This window comes from Taurulus bubalis (genome assembly GCF_910589615.1).
Source record: "Taurulus bubalis genome assembly, chromosome: 21".
NCBI classification, from domain to species: Eukaryota; Metazoa; Chordata; class Actinopteri; order Perciformes; family Cottidae; genus Taurulus; species Taurulus bubalis.
In genome coordinates, this window is record NC_136609.1 from 7498215 (window position 1) to 7516920 (window position 18706).

Consider the following 18706-nt stretch of genomic DNA (forward strand, 5'->3'; position numbering starts at 1 on the left):
AAATGTCCCAGGTCAGAGTAGAAATTATTGGAGTATTATTATGGAGGCATTAACATGTAAGCAGCATTTTAATGCTGTCAATGTGTAGCTTATTACTATATTTAATGTTGAGTATTGTAATCTACACCAGTGAATCCCATTTTATGATTTTCCTCAAACACATTTTGGATTAAAAAACAAACAAACAGTGCAGACAGTTTTGAATTAGCAAAATAAAAGCCTCTCAGATATTGCGCATCTCTATTAATTAGCGGCTGTCTTTGCATTTCGCCTCCTTGTTAATGCCGCCCACAAATGATTTGAGCTCAACATGCACTACTCGTCACAGGCCTGTAATATATTAAAACAGTCTCGTTATATAAGAACAACATTGTATAATTGCCATAAACACATGTTGTTCATGTAGATATTTCTATAGTGATAAATCGAGTTAGGTAAAGGGACAGTTTCTGCAGATAAAACCCCTCCGTAAAACCAAGCCAGAGAATGTGACCGTAAGTAACGGGGCTCTTATTGTGCGTGAAGGAGCTCGGCCTCTGAGCCGTCCCGGCACTCAGTCAATGTTCCCCTAATTCACCATCATGACTCCGGCCACTAATGGGATTGTAGGCAGGCCTATTTATCGCCTTTAGGGAATTGAGGCTACATACAGTGTGTGAGGGGTTAATTAGAAACAACTGAAGGGGTCAGAGGTGTGTGTGTGTGTATGTGTGTGTGTGTGTGTGTGTGTGTGTGTGTGTGTGTGTGTTGAGCACATGTGGTCATGAGAGGGCTGGACCTTCGGTAATAGGGGGTGGATTTGAAAACAAGGATCCCTGGGAGAAGATTTATCCGGGGGCTGTGACACAGGGACAAATAGTGCTGATAGGTGAAGGCCTCTCGGTGGAGAGTCCAGTCTGGATGACAAATAGCGTGTGCGTGTGTGTGTGTGTGTGTGTGTGTGTGTGTGTGTGTGTGTTTGAAAATAGGATACTAGACCATATTCACTTATCACTGAGTCAGGTACTTCCTTGAATCCGCTCTTGACATCCAGCAGGGACCCATTTCGCCTCTCTCACTCGCCTCTCTTGTTTCGTCCCTGCCTCTCTCTTTCCTCCCATTTATCTCTCTTCTCTTTAATACTCACTTCCACCCCCTCCACCCTCCTCACCTCCTCTCCTCCAGCGCTCTCAGCAGTATCTCCCGAGCCTCTCAGCTCCCCATATTACGCTGCCAGATAAGAGAGTAGAAGGGCCGCCGAATGACAGGAACCCCAAATTAATTTACAAGCAACAGTGCAGTTCCCGGGCTGATAGAACAGTCTTTATACAATATGAAGGGACAGGGAGTGACGCCTCAGAGGCTCCGCCGGGGAGAGAGTGCGACCGTGCTATCTTTGTAATTATAGGGAGAGACCTTGATCCGTCTCTGTCTCTTTCTCTGTCCCGTTTTTTTCTCAATAAATAACCTTAGAGACAAATCCAAGCATACTTCTCCTTTATATATATATATATATATGCAATAAAGAAATTCGTTTGATTTCTTTCTTTTCCGCGGCTTACATTGCGCGTGATCTCCTCGGACGTTATACGTACTGTGCTCTGTAGTTCCTTCCTCCTCAGCCTCCCTTTTATCTCAGCGATTCGCCACAGCTCTGTGGCCTAATAGGCTTACTGTGCCGCAGAATCTGAAGACATGTTAGTGGATTAAGGAAATCGGGTTTATATTAGCATTCATTAGCCAGTGCCAACAGTTGATGTTGGACCAGAGCTTCTACTGTGGGAGCCATTACGAGGTCCTCTGACAAACGCCTCCAAAACGTAGAGAGGATGAAGGAGTCTGCTGCCTCACCTCGCTCTCTGATTGGCTGGTGACATTTGCCCTATGCTCAGAGGCCGTCTGGCCTTTCTGTCTAAATATAGAACCACATCGTCTAGACCCCACTAAAGTTCCTTCAACATATTCAGCATTGTGTGTTGTAAGCAAAGCAAGTGGTTTGAATAAGATGTAATTAAAAAGGGCAATTAAATTACATTTTTGGTCTGATTTTCAAATGAAAAGCCTGCGTCGTACGGAGAGACGTCATAATGACATATTAAGGGTTTTATTCAGCAGCCCACAATCTTCAGACCAGATAAAGACCTGGGTCTGTGCCATCGGGACTAAACTGATAGAAACATTACATCCACATGCGAGTGGGTGTCCTTCCCGAAGCTCAGGAATGGATTCGTTCACATAGTTTGGAGGCTAAATTCTTTGCGAGCTGTGAAATGGGTCATTTGTTGAAGCCAGTTTTTTTTTTTTTTTTTGGCAGCTGCACGCAGTTACACAGTCCTGCACTGATGGCAGTCCAGCAATCCGACACACACAAAACCGATTTGAGGCCCGTTGACACGCGAATGTTGGATTCCCAGCGTTATCGGCTCTCTGACGAGATGAGAAGAGGACGATGGAGAAGTATGAAAGCTCTTCTCTCTGACACATTTATGAACACTTTATAGCCTCCAGTCTTCGCTGTTGTTGTTAGTTGTCTAACGTGGTTGCTTTTTCAATATGAATACATTTGTATGTTATTCCTGGAAAACCTAATAGCCAGAGAATACATTTGCAACAATTTTGATCGATTAATTAGTCGGTTATGGCCTATTATTATGTAAAGATTAGTTTTCGGGGGATTGTATGCCTTAATTTGATAGTGATAGTAGAAAGAGACAGCAAATATGGGTAATAATAGTAGGTGAAGACAGTTTACGCTATTTCTAATTTAAAAAAATGACACAAAATTCACCTGTTCCAGCTTTTCAAATGTGTATATTTGCAGATCTTCTCGTCTTCTATAGCAGTAAATGTAATTATTTTGTGCTTTTCTCGGTTTGAATGCACACTCTTTTTGAATTGTAAAGGCCTTTCAACCTCAGTTTCACGTCTGAAATGGAAAGTAAAGAGTGAACATTAGTTGTAAGGTTTTTCTTTTTTATTCACGAGTGAAATCCTGCTTTAGTTCAACTAGAATCAATTGATTTTAGATATCTTTTTAACATCTTTTTGCATGTATTTTATTGAATATTAACACAGTTGTAAGGGTGCAAATACACATAAAGGGATTTGATGGAGAAAAAACGGCACAAAAAACCCATAATAAAATCCATAACCTCTGATAAGGCTCACAACATGGCGGGAGGGGAAGGGGCCGAGGCAAGCGACGCCGCGGGACGAGATCACGCAGACGTGAGCGGGCGGCCGCGTCGTGCTTACGCGGCGTTCCTCTCTCCTCTCGGAGACGGAGAGGTGTAAATCCAAAGCTGAAAACTCCATTAGGGGCCGAGTCAGTCATGCATCCGTGTGCTCCAGTGCCAGACAGCTCTGTAAATCAGCTCCCCTTTTTCTAGCTCCACTGAAGAAAACAATATGGGTAGTGTCTGGGTACTGAGCACCGGGGCCCGTGGGTTTCACACACGCACACACACACACACACACACACACACACACACACACACACACACACACACACACCCTAGGGGCCTGGCTGCTACAGAGTGAGACCAAATGCTCTGATCCAGGTTGAACTAACCACTGACATGTGCACCTGTCAGACATGGGCTGCTGAAGGGGTGTGTGCATTTCTAATGTCCATGCAGTACAGTGTGTGTATGTGTGTGTGTGTGCGTGTGTGTGTGTCTGTGTGTGTATGTGTGACAGTGAGTCTTTTTCTCAGAGGTTATATTGTAATTTAATGTCACTGTTTGTTCTTTTTAGTACAATCAAATTCACATTTGAGCCGACTATAATTCGGTGAGCGGTCGACCGACTGTGTGACCGAATAGTTCAGTTTGTCGCAGAATAACTTCTCTCTCTCTCTCCCACACACACACACACACACACACACACACACACACACACACACACACACACACACACACACACACACACACACACAAATACTCAGACTGTAAAGTAAACGGATTTGGAGTGTGTCCGCCCGTCCTAATCTGTTGGCCAGTAAAGGCTGACTGAGGCCTAGCAGGTGCTAGACACTTGTCTGTGGAATGTGGAGGGCCAGACCTCAGACCTCCCACCAGGGCCGAGCTTCCTCTGTGCTGTAAGCAAGTGTGTGTCTGTGTGTGTGTGTTGCATGTGGAGGGTGCGTGGGTGGCGGTCACCACCTGCTCTCGACCTAATTTTTTTCGCTTCTTCTCAAGACCTAAACATTGCATTGCACCCAGTAGGGTTTAAGTCTAAATTATGACGTATTCAGTTGCAAAACTGGAATGAACTGAATTTCCTCAATATCACAAATGTTTTGCGTGAATTAATATTGTGGCCTAATATGATTAGCAATCTTCAGGATATCACATGCAGCAGACCCAAATTCTGCAACCACTTCATTCAGACCAGGCTCAGATTAACTTGACCCCCTATTGGCCTTTCTCATTTAAATACCCATCGGGTCAGCATGTCTACTCGGTGCTGCTGTTTTGCAGTCTGTCAGCTAATTTAGTATTTTTTAAATGTTTTCCTTCTTTATAAACATACTTCAGAATATGTATCTTGTAAGTGTAATGTCAACATAAATCACGGTTATAATGCATTAGCAACCTTCAGGCTCTCATCATCAGTTTATATTGTATTAAAAAAATGGATTTAGCACACAGCCACACAGCTAAGGGGTTGGGGCCTGGTTGGGGCTGCTGCTTGCACTTCTTCTCCCTAACATAAGACAAACTACATTTTAGAATATACATTTGGACACATCATGATAAAGTTGTAATTTACCTTGGCTCAATACAACTTTTCACTTAATACAGCTTGAACGCATCATAATGTAACTCAACGCAACCTCCGCTAATGTTAGCTCTGTTGTTTTCGGCGAGCAGGACCGGCTGCTCACAGCTAACTAAGTCCCCTCCTGCCGATTTCCGTGTGTAGTGCCGGTTTGCACATGCTCAGTACCGACAGGATGTACATGTCAGGTAGAGAGTGACGCGTGTCGCTGTTGTTCCTGTGTAGCGTAAGTGAGCTGCAGAATGAAATGATAACTTCATAGAGTCATAGACTTGCGTACTCGCCAATACCCGATTCAGCATTTTAGGCTGTATCTGAGGTGTCTTCTCATACTTGAACTTGAATGTTTGTAGTTGAACCTTTTTTTTATCACCATTATTATCAACATTAATGGCGAGAACTTGCTAGCAAACAGCTATTCACAGATCACGGCAGCATTGCCGTTCATTTGGAGTCGTGCTTCTGGCCTGTAAGTGTACTTTTAGCTCGGTCACTGACTGCTATCAATCCTCTTTTGCTAACATGTAACAGCCTTTCATAAGCCTACTAATCCCTCTGTGATAGGTCCACAACATTTGCTCTTGTTTATTAAAGTTTATTTTCAGTTTTCCCCACATGAAGATATTTATTTGGATTGTTAAAATGTTTGACTTTGTGGTGCAAAAGTAGAAAAACCCCCGCTGTTCATGCAGTGGTAATCATGACATCTCTTGTGAGGGATCAGACCACATTGAGTTAATCGCGTACCGCCGCATTAAAAACACTATTAATTTGGGCCACAACACGCAGCCCTTAAATGGGTGTGAATCAGCAGTAACGCGCTCCGTCTCCTGACGTCTTTAATGTAGATTAATGCTACCTGCCCGCATTGTGGCTGCCGCTGTGGACAGCAATTAGGAGCAATAATCACCTTTTCATGGTCTGCTCTCTTTGTAGGTCACTACCCTCCATACACACCGCCACCAACAGTCCCAGTACTTTCACCAATTGCAAGATAATGGGGGAAGTGGATGTTGTTTTGCGTTGCTGTTGTTGTTCTAACCAATGAGTCTGTGTTTTAAACAGAATATTTCAGCTCATGAGCTGGAATGCGTGAGGCGTTTCACGTGTAGGAGATTCAACCAGAATTAAATGAAAGTAAAGGGTTGAACTGCTGATTTATTTCTGTTCCTCTTTCCCTCCCCCCCTTTTTTTCCCTTCCTCTCTCATTTTTCCCGGTGTCAGAATGACTGATGGTGGCCAGCAGAACTGGGTGTCCGGCATTATACCTTCCGACAAAGGGCCGCGGCCCGCTCGGCCAGGCCTTGGACCGGACAGAAATCAATATTTCACCATTTAAAATCTATCAAAAGAGGATTTTTTTTTTGAGAGCCCGCGTTCCCCGTTCCACCCACCGCCAACCACCTTCCCTCCCTCCTCCACCCGGCCATGCCACGAACACTGAATCAGACACTCTGTAGTTACAACTAGTAATCAATAAGCCAGCACCTTCACAGATCTTAACCGCAGTCGCCTCGGAGCGGTGATGGATGGCGAGGAAGGCCGCGATTCATTTTGTCAGGCCATTACACCCGGTGAAGAATTCTGTCCACTTCATCCTGCAGACAATCATTTTTCACAGCTCATATAAGAAGCCGGAATGGGTTGCGACGGGCGGAGAGGGAACGAGAGGAGAGACAGACAAAAGAGAAGGCAGATGGAGAGTGAGAGGGAGAGTTAACCAAACAGGGAAGAAATTAAGAATACGGGGGGGGAGGAGAGGGATATACAGAAACGACCGGGGGAGGAGAGGAGAAGAAAGTGATGACAGACGGTATGAGGAAGCAAGAAAAAAGAAAGAGAAAGCAGAGATGTAAACCAGACCGAGTGGCTCCTGTGGCCGTGGAAAAGCGGACAAACGAATATGTGTGACATCAAATCCCCCTCAGTTTCAAACTAACAAGACTGAACCTCGGGCTGGTGATTCACGAAAACCTCTTTAGTCTGGATCGTATGGAACAAGAACAACAAAATGTTTGTTAGCTAAAAACAAGACAACATCTATGTGTTCACGCTGTGTGTAACCAAATCGGTCAGGGGGGAAATTGATTTTTTTTTTCAACCCCCTCTCGCTGAAAGCGTTTTATCGCCATAAAGCACACTAGGGCAAAGTAACCATGAACAAGTCCCACTAGTCAAACGCATTGTGTTTGCAAAACAGCCAAGTGGCGAATTAGTCAAGCTAAAACACACAGCAGTGAAGTGTCGTGCTCCGACTCCGCTCCACATCTGATTATAGTAGCCACACAGCACTTTGTGTCAAATATCGGCTTGTATTAGAAAATGTGGCGCCTTCGGGAAACCTCCTTTCTTCACCTTCTGTCATTTGCATAAATATATATCTCTCCCTCCTCTCCTCCCCTTCTCCCACCTTTCTCCTTCCTTCCTTCCCCTCTTGGCGAAGCTCCCCAAGACCCACGGTGTCTTCGTTGGATCGGCCTCGCCTCGGAAAACAAGCGACAGCTGCTGTGTGTGTGTGTGTGTGTGTGTGTGTGTGAGATCGTGCTGCCCGCTCGTCGTGGTCTCGCCCCATATGTTGGCCCTCACCTGCTGGCGGCCGAGGATTATGAGCTACAAGCCCTTATTAAAACTGGATTTGTTTACCCTCCTGCTTGCACGCGGCGACAACAAAAACAGTACGACCTGGCCGCCGCCCGGCTGGGGCAGGGGGGGGCAGAATTAGCGGAAATGCACAAATGTTCAACCTCATTTGTAAACGGACAAAAATTGGAAACATATTTTTTTTACGAAAACAGGATTGCATAAAAACCCACCAAAATAAATCACTGGTTCCAGCTTGTCAAATGGGCTGCTTTTACATTTGTTATATATATATATATATACATATATGTATATGTGTATGTATATAACTATGAACTAGGTGGCTGCTTACAGGTGAAGTTTTCTGTAAACTAGGTGTGAACGGTTAAAAGTTTTATGTGGAGTGACCACTGCGTCGGACTCCATTTAAAAAAAGTAGCCTTTTAGATGTTTTCATTGGTCGTCAACAACCGGTCGTACGGTAACTAAGGAGGCAATGAGACCCCGTGTGTTCTGATGACTGTTCACACACCAGTCGTACCTTCATTTGAATGAAAACTTCTGGTGTTCTTCGCCACTGTTTTGGAAGGAAGGAAGTAAAACCCTCCAAGGCAAATTTGTAATTTGTGATTTTGGGCTATACAAAATAAACTGAGTTGCGTGGCAGGTGAAGCAGCTTTAAAAATCACGTATTTTCTCTTTTAAAATGAGTGCTGTGCTATGGATCGTATGTGAATGGTGGTTCATGTAGATCTCCAAAAATACCCGATTCATATCTGGAGAAACTTTCAAGTGTTAAATTTGAGAATGGAATTTGGTGTTGCGCTTGGTTCAACCTTGAAGGACCATGTGTGTTTTTGAAGCCGTCGACTTTAAAGCACCGAACTATGTTGTTTGTGATCGGTCAAGTAAAGTAACTCAGAGCTGCCACGAATGACCTTAAACCACCTACAAAGGTGCCATATATGATTAATAGGTAACCTTACATGCTGAAAAAGAAGAAGACAGGCTCATTGCAAGAATTTATGTGGCAGTGCATCTCTTAACTCACTAGCAGTTGACGTCAACATGTGCCATGATGGCCGAAACGTCTGCACGCTTTCATGTCAACCAGTCAATGCAGCGGGCATTAACAGGCAGATCAAAGGATCTTTTCAACCCATATTTAAAGTTCCTCTTCTTCTTTTTTCTTTTTCATATTATTTGTAGCTGTAGCCTCCATGCTTGAGAAGTAGGTCTTAGTAAAGCAACAAAAGAAAACACTTTCTTCTTCTCTCTCTCTGATATCGAAGCATCTCTGGATCAGCAGAGGTTCAGATGTAATCGGCTTGTTTTTCTTCTTCTTCTTCTTCTTCTTCTTCTTCTTCTTCTTCTCCGTCATCTGTTTCTATTTGGGCCGTGACGAGGACAACAACCTATTTCTCCGTTCTCGTCTTTTTTCTCTCACTATCTCCATCTCTCCATCTCATTTCTCTCTTTTAGTCTTTGCTCTTACTCTAATATTCTCCACCTGCCTCTCTCTCTTTTTTCCCTTCTTCATCATCTCTCCTGTTTCATTTCTTCATTCCCTCACTAACCTGCTTTCTGTCTCTTTTATGTGTTCTCTCCTTTCTTTTTATTTCCTCTCTCTCTCTTCTCTTGGCCTTCACTTCCTCCTTCTCTTCCTCCTCTGTTGGTCTCTTTCCATCATGATGATAGGGGTCCTTTTAATAGGAAGCCATCAGTCACAATAAAAGTTGGACTTGGAGTCTCCTCCTCTCTGCCACCAGTTAAAATCCTCATTCCCATGGACACACTCTCTCTCACACACACACACACACACACACACACACACACACACACACACACACACACACACACACACACACACACATACAGTACATACTTATACACACATCCCAATGCCGCCTCACTCCGCTGAACGATCGCAAAGTCAGCATCTCTTTTGTGGGAATGAACGGGGAGTGTGACGAGATTTGAGGGGTCAAAACGGGGAAACGGGGGACTGAAAGGAACGACGGAGGAGGAGAGGAAGGGAGGAACACATGGAAGGGAATATGGGAGATAGAGAGTCAGACTGAGACACTGAGAGAGGAGGAGGAGGAAAGCAGGTGAAAGAAAAAGAAAAGTCAGGAAGGTAGAGGGGCGAAGTCGCATTTACCTCAGCATTCTGCGAAACAATCCTATTAGTGTGTGTGTGTGTGTGTGTGTGTGTGTGTGTGTGTGTGTGTGTGTGTTCAAGAGATATTTCCTCATATGTTGAGCTTTGCAGGCTGGTATGTAAATGAAGAATGTTTTATTGTTCATATGCTTCACAGTACAGGATACATGTTTTGGATCACATCAGTTATTATCCGTATTATTGACGCGCTCACGAATCTGTTGCGGACGATCTACGCCTCTGTGGTTGTTGTCCCTTTCGTGTCTCCGGATAAAAGCTATTACCACTTTATCACAAGCTCCCATCTGATGTCAGCTGGTCACTTTTTTGCCATAGTTGCCAGAAGGGGGCACAAAACTACTGGCTTGGAGTCGGCCAGGCCAGAGAGCCTTCAGGCCTCCACGCCTGCTGGCGGATTTTATTAACAATTTACAGCGTGTCACATCCGTAGTTGTGTGGAAGCTTTTATCTTTGGATTATTATTATTATTCTGTTAGAAAGAAAACAAATCTCTACAATTGTCTTTTGCTCTTGGCACAAAATAATCTAATAAATAAAATAACAGTAAAAAGTATTTGCACTGCAGCTTTCAACATAAAAGGCAATTCAAAGCTTGACATGAGCTGAAGGCAATATAACAACACATACATAGGATTTAAAAAAGAATAAAAGAGTTAAACACTTAATTAAACACCTTAAATAATACAACATACTTAAAAAATTAATAGAATACGTCATTTTTATAAAGACAATAGAAAATAAAAAAATATTGAAATTGAGAAAAAAACTGCAATTGGATTAATTATACTTAATTATACATAAAAACCTGTAAATTAAAATGAGTGCTCGCAGACAATAAACCATCTTTCAGAATTAGCCCTTAGCTGCATGTTTGTGTCAGTTTAAGTTTGAATAAATGAGAAATCAGGCACAGGTTAAGTAGCTCAGAGTCGGGGACAAAAGCCAATTTCCTTTCTGCTTGTCACCTTTTGTGCCGAAGCACATTGGAGGATTGAACCCGTCAATCAGGGCCCGAACCAGCATGTTGCCCCGCAGCAACACAATGACCGAGCCCCTTTTAAAGGCTCAGCCCTTTGAAGGGCCTTTTAATGGCATTTTAGGGGAAACAAAAACCGACACTCTGTCCATGTGAGAACCGACACACAACATGCCCACATGATAACAGTGCCAGGGATTTATCCTCCAATGTGAGGTATTAGATCATCCTCATTGTCCTGCTGGTGAGCTGTTGTTCTTAAATGTCTTTGATATTCCAATTATAATTATATTGTGGGCTTGAATGGTCCGATTTAATAATACCGCAGTTTTAAAAAATCCCAGAATAATCATGCATTAAAAATCTTTGATTTACTGTCAAAAATGTAGCACAAAGATCCATCTTCTTTCCAGACTTGCACTGCAATAAGGCAGTATTTATGATTTTAAAACGTTGCAGTTCATCATAACTCGCGTCACGTTTCACATTACCCATAAGAGTGTGAACTTGTGTCTGTGCAGTGTTGGACATTTAAAATAAAATATTCAGCCCTTTTTTTTATTGGAGGAAGTCCTTTTGATTTGATATGAAACATAAAATTCTGTCCATGTGGAGAATAAAAGTCCTTTATCACATTTTATTGGTTTCCCAGCAGTGCAGACTGGGAGAGGATGGGGGAGAAAGGAGAGAAAAGAGAGAAAAGAGAGGGAATTGGGCGCTAAAGTACAGATTGAGAAAAAGAAAAAACTTCCCCTCGGCCGGCCAAGCATCACAGACATCAAAGTGAAGACATTGTTTGGGAGGAACAATGGCTGCCGTCACAGTCCAGGAGTTTGTGTGTTGTTGCGTGTTTGCGCTCCCACAATCCCCCTCTGACGGCGAAATCACTGGATTATCAAACCAGCAGATGCAAACCGCAGAGAGCGGCATCATCCGCCCTCAGAGGGGAATCCTCAGAGGCCCTCAGAGAGACGATGTCCTCAAACAGAGAAAGTAGCTTCTTCTGCTCAAACTCGGGGGACTGCGCTTTTATTCACTTTAGTTCAATCCGACTTATTTAAATACTCCATTTCATATTAAAAGGCAGGCATGTCAAGGAAAGAAACTCCCCTTTAAAGTGGATTGTACCTTTCAACCATACGAATATTTGAGTTTATAAATTCACAACATTGTAAAGTGTTCAAGTGTAAATTTACATTAAATTACTGGCTGTACGTTTAACTACTTTGACACTCTATCTGCTTTGAAATGAATTATTTAGCAGAAGAAGAAACACAGCAGTGAAACCTGACTTTAAACTAAATGAACCCGCTAGATGACAGTAAATCACATGTATTTCACACAGTAAAGAGACAATCTTTAGCAAATGGCATGCAGTCAAATTAAATACGTTCCTACTAATTATAAAGAAATGGCATTTGCAAAATGTCAAATAAGAAAATGTTGGTACCTGGGAATATAGTCTTTTATAGAGTGCATATTGAACACAATACTTCTTCCTTTTCACAATAATGCATGCTTTTTAACATTTATAAAGAGAAAAAAAAAGTTTTACGTGGCAAAACGGAACCACCTGGTCATTAACGAGGCTCCAACCTGTTCAAAGAGTTATTAGGAAACGCCGTCGGGCCGATCCCGTCTCCACTCTGGAATGGACCGTCCCGGTCAGCGGGGAGCAGATGGGAATGCCATCAGACTGTGATTTGCTGTGTCGACATCCTCATAACCTCTGGGATGCTTCAGCCACGGAGGTCCGGGCTACCAGGCCTTCTCTGACACTTCAAAAAAACAAACCCAGACAAATTGCGGGGATAATACAAAACATAGAGGCGGACTGGAGGATGGGGAGACGGACAGGGAAAAGAGAGAAAGATGAATGGAAATGAAAACACGGACAGTGTGGATAGAACGTAGTCTGTTTTCCTGCTGCTGGAACACTTGTCACGTGATCACTGCCTTTCTGAAATAGTCCGCTTGAGAGACAGAAATCCTTCGGAGGGAGTCCACCTGGGCGCCGGCCGGACGAGCAGAAAATCAATAAAGATCAGAGTAATGGCAGGACGACGGGCATCCGGACGCGCGCGCTGAATTAAACCAACGCTAATCACACCTGATTAGCCGAGGCTCGAGTGAACGCCGACGGAATCGACCTGTGGGTCCATCGACGGGAGAGCCATTTGGGTTTTTAATGAAGCCGAGTTTGGCAGAAACAAGAAGGGCAACATGAGGGAGGAGTGAGGGGACCGACGCGGCGGGGAGAAGGAAGCTGGTTCAGGTGGAACGGGAGAGACATGGACATCCTGGACAATCACAAAGCAGCAAGAAACACAAAATTGTGAAAATTTAAGCCGCAGTGGCTGAGATGTTGTGACTCGTAGCCCAAAAAACACTGGTGCCTACGTTTCCCATAATGCAGCTCAATAACATGTTTCATTACACATCATCAGGGCAATTTTACTCAGGTTTTTAGAAAGCAGTACTACTGTTTTTACAGGTAGTTGCTCCTCTTCACACGGGCCCTAATTAGTAGAATTGGTGTAGTGTCCCTTTAAGAGACTGAAAGCAGGAGGAAAAAAAGGTAATTAGTCAAATTGCTGTTGGTTCTTTGAGTGAAACCGCTCGTGGTTGAAGCTCACTGTTCTTTTATTTCATGGTTTATTTCGGCCTGTGAAGAATTTTTCTCTCTCGTCCTGTTTATAGACGTAGAACTCTTCCAAAAAAAAGAAGAAGAGAAGAAGAAGCAATGAAACTGGCCTGGGGACCCGACTTGGAGAAACGCTGACGTGTACAAATGCAGTTTATGCGTTTAGCTGACGCTCTTATCCAGAGCAATGCAAAATAAGTAGGATATATATATATATATATATATATATATATATATATATATATCCTACGCATAGATAACCAGAATCCCGAGTAGCTGTTCTGCACCCAGACAATAGATGTGACAAACATTTGTGTCCCTTTCTTGAAATGATGATGGGAAATAAAGAAGAGCCGGGCAAAAGAAATATGAGCTGAGGAGCCGCTGCATTTGTTTTGTCAGGAGTATTTCTCAGCGCTTGTGCAGGAGGAAGACTATACGGGAGGGGAGATTCAGTAGTGTGTGTGTGGGGGTTGTGATTACTGCAGTGTGCCAACAGTGAAGAAAAACGACGTGCATGTAATAGTTTCCTGTCTCCTGCAGTAGCTGATGGGGTGTTTTATGCGTGAGTGAGTAGTGCCTGTGAAAAAAAACACACAAACCGAAGACAGTAAAACCATTGAGTTGTGGAATGTAGTGCGACCGGTGTTTAGTGATAACCTGCTAATAGGGCTTTTTTTTATTTTTTATTCCCTTGCTTCCTGAATTTTCTTTTTCAGCAAATAAAGCAGAAGCTGAGTTGAAACTTTAAGTACTCCGATTTATAAAACGAAGAGAGGGTGCAACTATATCTTGTAGGGAAAACTTTGAATCTCATCCTCCCAGTTGCCCACATTATTTTCTTCTTTTGTCTTGTCCTCTCGTCTCTGTTCCTTTTCCCGTTCTACGTCTTCCCCGCTTGCTCGTCCTTGACTTTGACCTTTTCCACATCCGATGCAGTAATTTCTGGAGCCGAATGTCAGCAACCATCCCCCAAAACCCGCCCATCCCCTCCAAAATGGCATCAATTTCAGCCTTGTTAGGCCTCCACACACACACACACACACACACACACACACACACACACACACACACACACACACACACACACACACACACACACACACACACACACACAATGTAAACCAATCCCTCCATTTGCTGTCAGCGAACAAGTGGCTACCCGCTGGGTGAAAAAAGGGCACGGTGAGAAATGCTCTCAATCACTTTCAATTAATCCCCCCCCCCCCCCCCCCACCACCCTACCTTCTTGCTTGAAGGGACAGTGTGTGTGTGAAGGGGGCACACAGATATTGATTTATTATCTACGATATTTCAGGCCTCACACCCCGGACCTGTTGGCATCAGGGAACCAGAAAGAAAAGTGGAGTCTTACAGCGCCGAGCGTATATTTGTTCTAATATAAAAAAAAGAAAAAAAAACATTTTACGCCACAGTTTCCTCAATAATACATACAAAAAAAATCCAGACAGTTCTTATCTCATGCTATTAGCGTGGATAATGATAATAAAAGAGTGTGTGTGTGTGTGTGTGTGTGTGTGTGTGTGAGAGATGAGCAGCGGGCCCTGCTTGAAATGATTAGAAGGTCGGGGCCATTATGAGCTGCTCTCTGCCTTTTGTATCGGCTGTAATGAATACTGAGGGGGGCATTTGGAGTACTTTGAGGAACTAACAGCCTTTTTAATCCTTTAATCCTGAGGAAAACCAATTTCACCCCTTCACACACACACACACACACATACACACACACACACACACACACATACACATAATTTGAAAGAGGTTTCACTGAACCTACCGCTCGCGTGTGTGTGTTTAACCTGCTCTTGTTAATTTCCCGGCTCAGAGACCTGGTGATCCTGGAGATTAGGTTCATTAAAATCACATATTGTACGCACCCCGGTGTGTGTGTGTCTATGTGTGTGTGTCTGTGTGTTGGGATCAAGTGAGCAGATAGGGAAGGGCCATCCGTGTTGGGGTTATCACCCTTGCAGGTCCTACACACACACACACACACACACACACACACACACTTCAAGATGACCCCCCCTGCCGTCAGCAGCGTTTGCAGCAGTTTGACCCTGACAGGCTCCACTCCTGCTTGTCTGTGAAACGCCCCGCTGTGACGAGTGCGACCGAAACCTTTAGGAAGTTTTATCTGTTAACCTTTGCATAGTGGGGGGCCTAATCCTTCTCTCCTTAAAGCACTTTAAACACGCTTTATTGTAGTACTTAAACCCAAATACACATGTGTGATGCACCTTACATTGCATAGAAATTGGCAATTAATTACAATACAATATTACAATATTATTTTTCGCCCCAATTATTTGAACAAGAACGACGTTTTTTGTTCATTTGATCTCTTTTGAACCTGAGAAAATGAGTTGATTAATCAATCTGTCAAACAAATATTTTCCTGCCTCCTGCATGGCTGCAAGCTCTTTTAAGTATTTTAAGTAAAAATGCTTTGATATTTCCTTTATGGAGTTCCCTCTGAAACGTAGCAGAGTAGCATAAGTACAATGTAGCATAAAATGTAACAAGGATAATTTTGTGGCACTTATACTTTGCTTAAGTACAGTCCTTGAGTACAGTTACTTTCCACCACGATAATACAATACTTTGTAGTGCCTGTAATGCCGCTGCTACCCCATTATTATTATTATTATGGTTTGTTACAGCCACCGGTTGTGCCAGGTGTAACTCGTTCCTTAATTAGACAACACGACTGAGGGAGGGGCCGGAAAACCTTTATAATTGTGTATAATTTGAAAACATTTCTGGAAAAGAATCTACAAATGGCAGATAAAACAAACTTGTCCAACCCCGTCTCCTACAAAATGACTTCCCCATACGACTAAACTGCTATCTCGATTAACTTCTTTAGCTCCTAGATTACAGTCGCAGTTTGAAACGGGTTGAAACACCAGGTCAACGTTGTGAATTGAAACAAAACGGAACCAAAAAACACTACAAAAGTACTTTGGTTTAGCTAACAGAACTACTTGGTAGGTTAAGTAAAAAAAACTCATTGTTTGGACCTAAAACGAAATCAAAAATGCAACAAAGTACCGGTTATATTTAGTCAACAAAAGTACTACTCTGTTATGTTCAGGCAACAAAAGTACTTGGTTTACACGGGACACGAACAGCACCGGGTTTCTTGACCCGACCTCTTCCCAACGTGGACTCAACTTTTATGTAATACGTCAAAAGCGAACATGATCCACAGCAAAGTACGTTTCCCATCGAAACCGTAACTCACACTGCGGGTTTCGTCGCATGGGAACGTCATTTTTTCCGGGGACAAGGGCTGCATTCTCTGATACATCACGAGCAGCCAGCATTCTAAAATATTCCATCAACGACGGCCGGACTCTTAAAGGATTATGTTTCAGAAAGAGCATATGCAGCTCACGCAGTGGTTACTGAAAACGGTCGATAAGGAAGCAGGGAAGGAGTGTGTGTGTGTATGTGTGTGTGTGTGTGTGTGTGTGAAGATTCCTTTATGTGCTCGCAGCATTTGTGTATTTCCTGTATGAGTGTGTGTCTGTATGCCTTATGAGGACGGTGAGAGGCTGCGTATTTGTGTGCATTACTCCGGGCAGCAGCCTCCTATCACTGCTCCATAATGGAGGAGTGTCTGGGGAGTTTTATCACCGAGCCTGGCTGTGCGGGGGACTCAAGGGCCCCCGCTCAAAGGGCCCCCGCGACGCTGAAAAGGTGACTGAATTGAAAAGAGGGCAGGGACATTCTGCTTGTCTTTACGCATTGTGTGTGTGAGTGTGTGTGTGTGTGTGTGTGTGTGTGTGTGTGTGTGTGTGTTTGGAGGACACAGCGTGTGTAAAAGTCAAGAGGGCAGCACACAAGAGGGCCCCGCAGAAGAATCGTCTTCCCAGCATGCCACAGGGCTTCCCTTACTACCTCCATAGGTGAGCGGCGACATAATTAGACAGATAAAAAAAAAAAAAAGCAACAGCGAATGTGGGAGCCCTGATAAGGTCTAATGAGAGAGGAGCGGAGAGGAGGGGGGCGTATGAAAGGAGGTGAGGCAAAGAGGTGGACACAAGGAGAGAGGGAACAGAGGGGGAGAAAAAAGGACAAAACAGGTGAGAGATTTGGATCAGATGAGGGTTATTAGTGCGAGATGACACATCCGAGGAGTCCAGGACAGGCGACCTGATGGCTCTGCTCTTGTCTCCTCTTCAAGTCTTCCAGCATTAAGCCTGGAATCTCACCTTCCCTCGTGATACTTCATTACCGTTGTCAATATAACCGTGGCACAGATGACGAGAGACCGGTAGAAGCTTCGTCGGGTCCAACTTGGCGTCGCCGCCGGGATTTCTTTGGAGCAACGTTCCGGTTCGACCTCGTTTCCAAAAACAGCCGAAACAAAGCTTTCAGAGTTTCTGGAGCAAGCTGACGCACTCATTTCCTCCCGCAAACACTGTACACCAATGCAAAGTCATTTACTTTGATGAACACACGCGGAAATGTAATTGAATTGAAAATGGTAATAAAAAAAAGAAACAAGAACAATCTCCTGACCTTTTTTTTTGTCTCGGCCTCTTTCTGTCGCGCTGCCACCGACCGCTCCGTGTCCATCTGGGTTCAACATCCGCTCCCTGGGAGGCGCCGTGTTTATCTACATCATCCACCAGATCATCCGACACCTCTCAGCCTCCCGCTTCGACCTGCCCTGCCGCTCTGACCCCCGGATACGCATTCTCCTACCTTTCAATAGCTCCGTTCCTAAACGCCAGTCTGCTCTCTTGGCTTGTCATTTTTTTCCTTTTTGCTCATAAGGAGGCACACAATGCGTGCGCGATTGTCATTCATTCGGCGTGCAGTGTAATGAATTGTTTTCCTGTTGTTGTTTTGCTTGGCTCTTCTCCTGCAGTCACTCGCCGCAGATCATTTGGCTGTGACTAAGTTGGCAGTGGAGACTCGAACACTGAAGAGGGCCACATCCTCACGGGAAGACATCCGCGTACCTGCAGTGTAATCTGATGACCGCCCTATTGCTCGGCTTTTTTAATTGAATTGCTGCACGCAGATACATTCATTTTAGGTTAGCACATGTAGGAGATTAGGGGAAAACACAAACATGAGATTTATGATTTGACATACAAAAAAAAACCCTACGACTGCTATTCGTGTCCCACACAAAAGCAAAAGTCAACATTGATTTATTTAACTAAGTTAACCTACGAAACATACTCAACTTAAAGTCACTGTGAGGAACTTTTAACTGGTTATGAAAACAGTCGATGGAGGGAAAGGAGGCACTAACGTATGAGTGTGGAATAATGTAATGGCTGTAGCAGAACAAATGCCCGTCATAACAAAGGTATAGTTGGATATGATGAAAATTTAAAGGATTTGCAGTTTGTGTGCTGTGGGTTAGGAATATAGATCACCAAAAGTCTGACACCGTCATGTTATCTTCATGTGGCTGCCTTAGTTTAACGCATGATAACCAGTTAAAGAATCTTCAGCCATTCTCACTGGGTTCGTTAACAGGCCACTGTTTAATCCGCAGGAGGTAATGGTATCGATT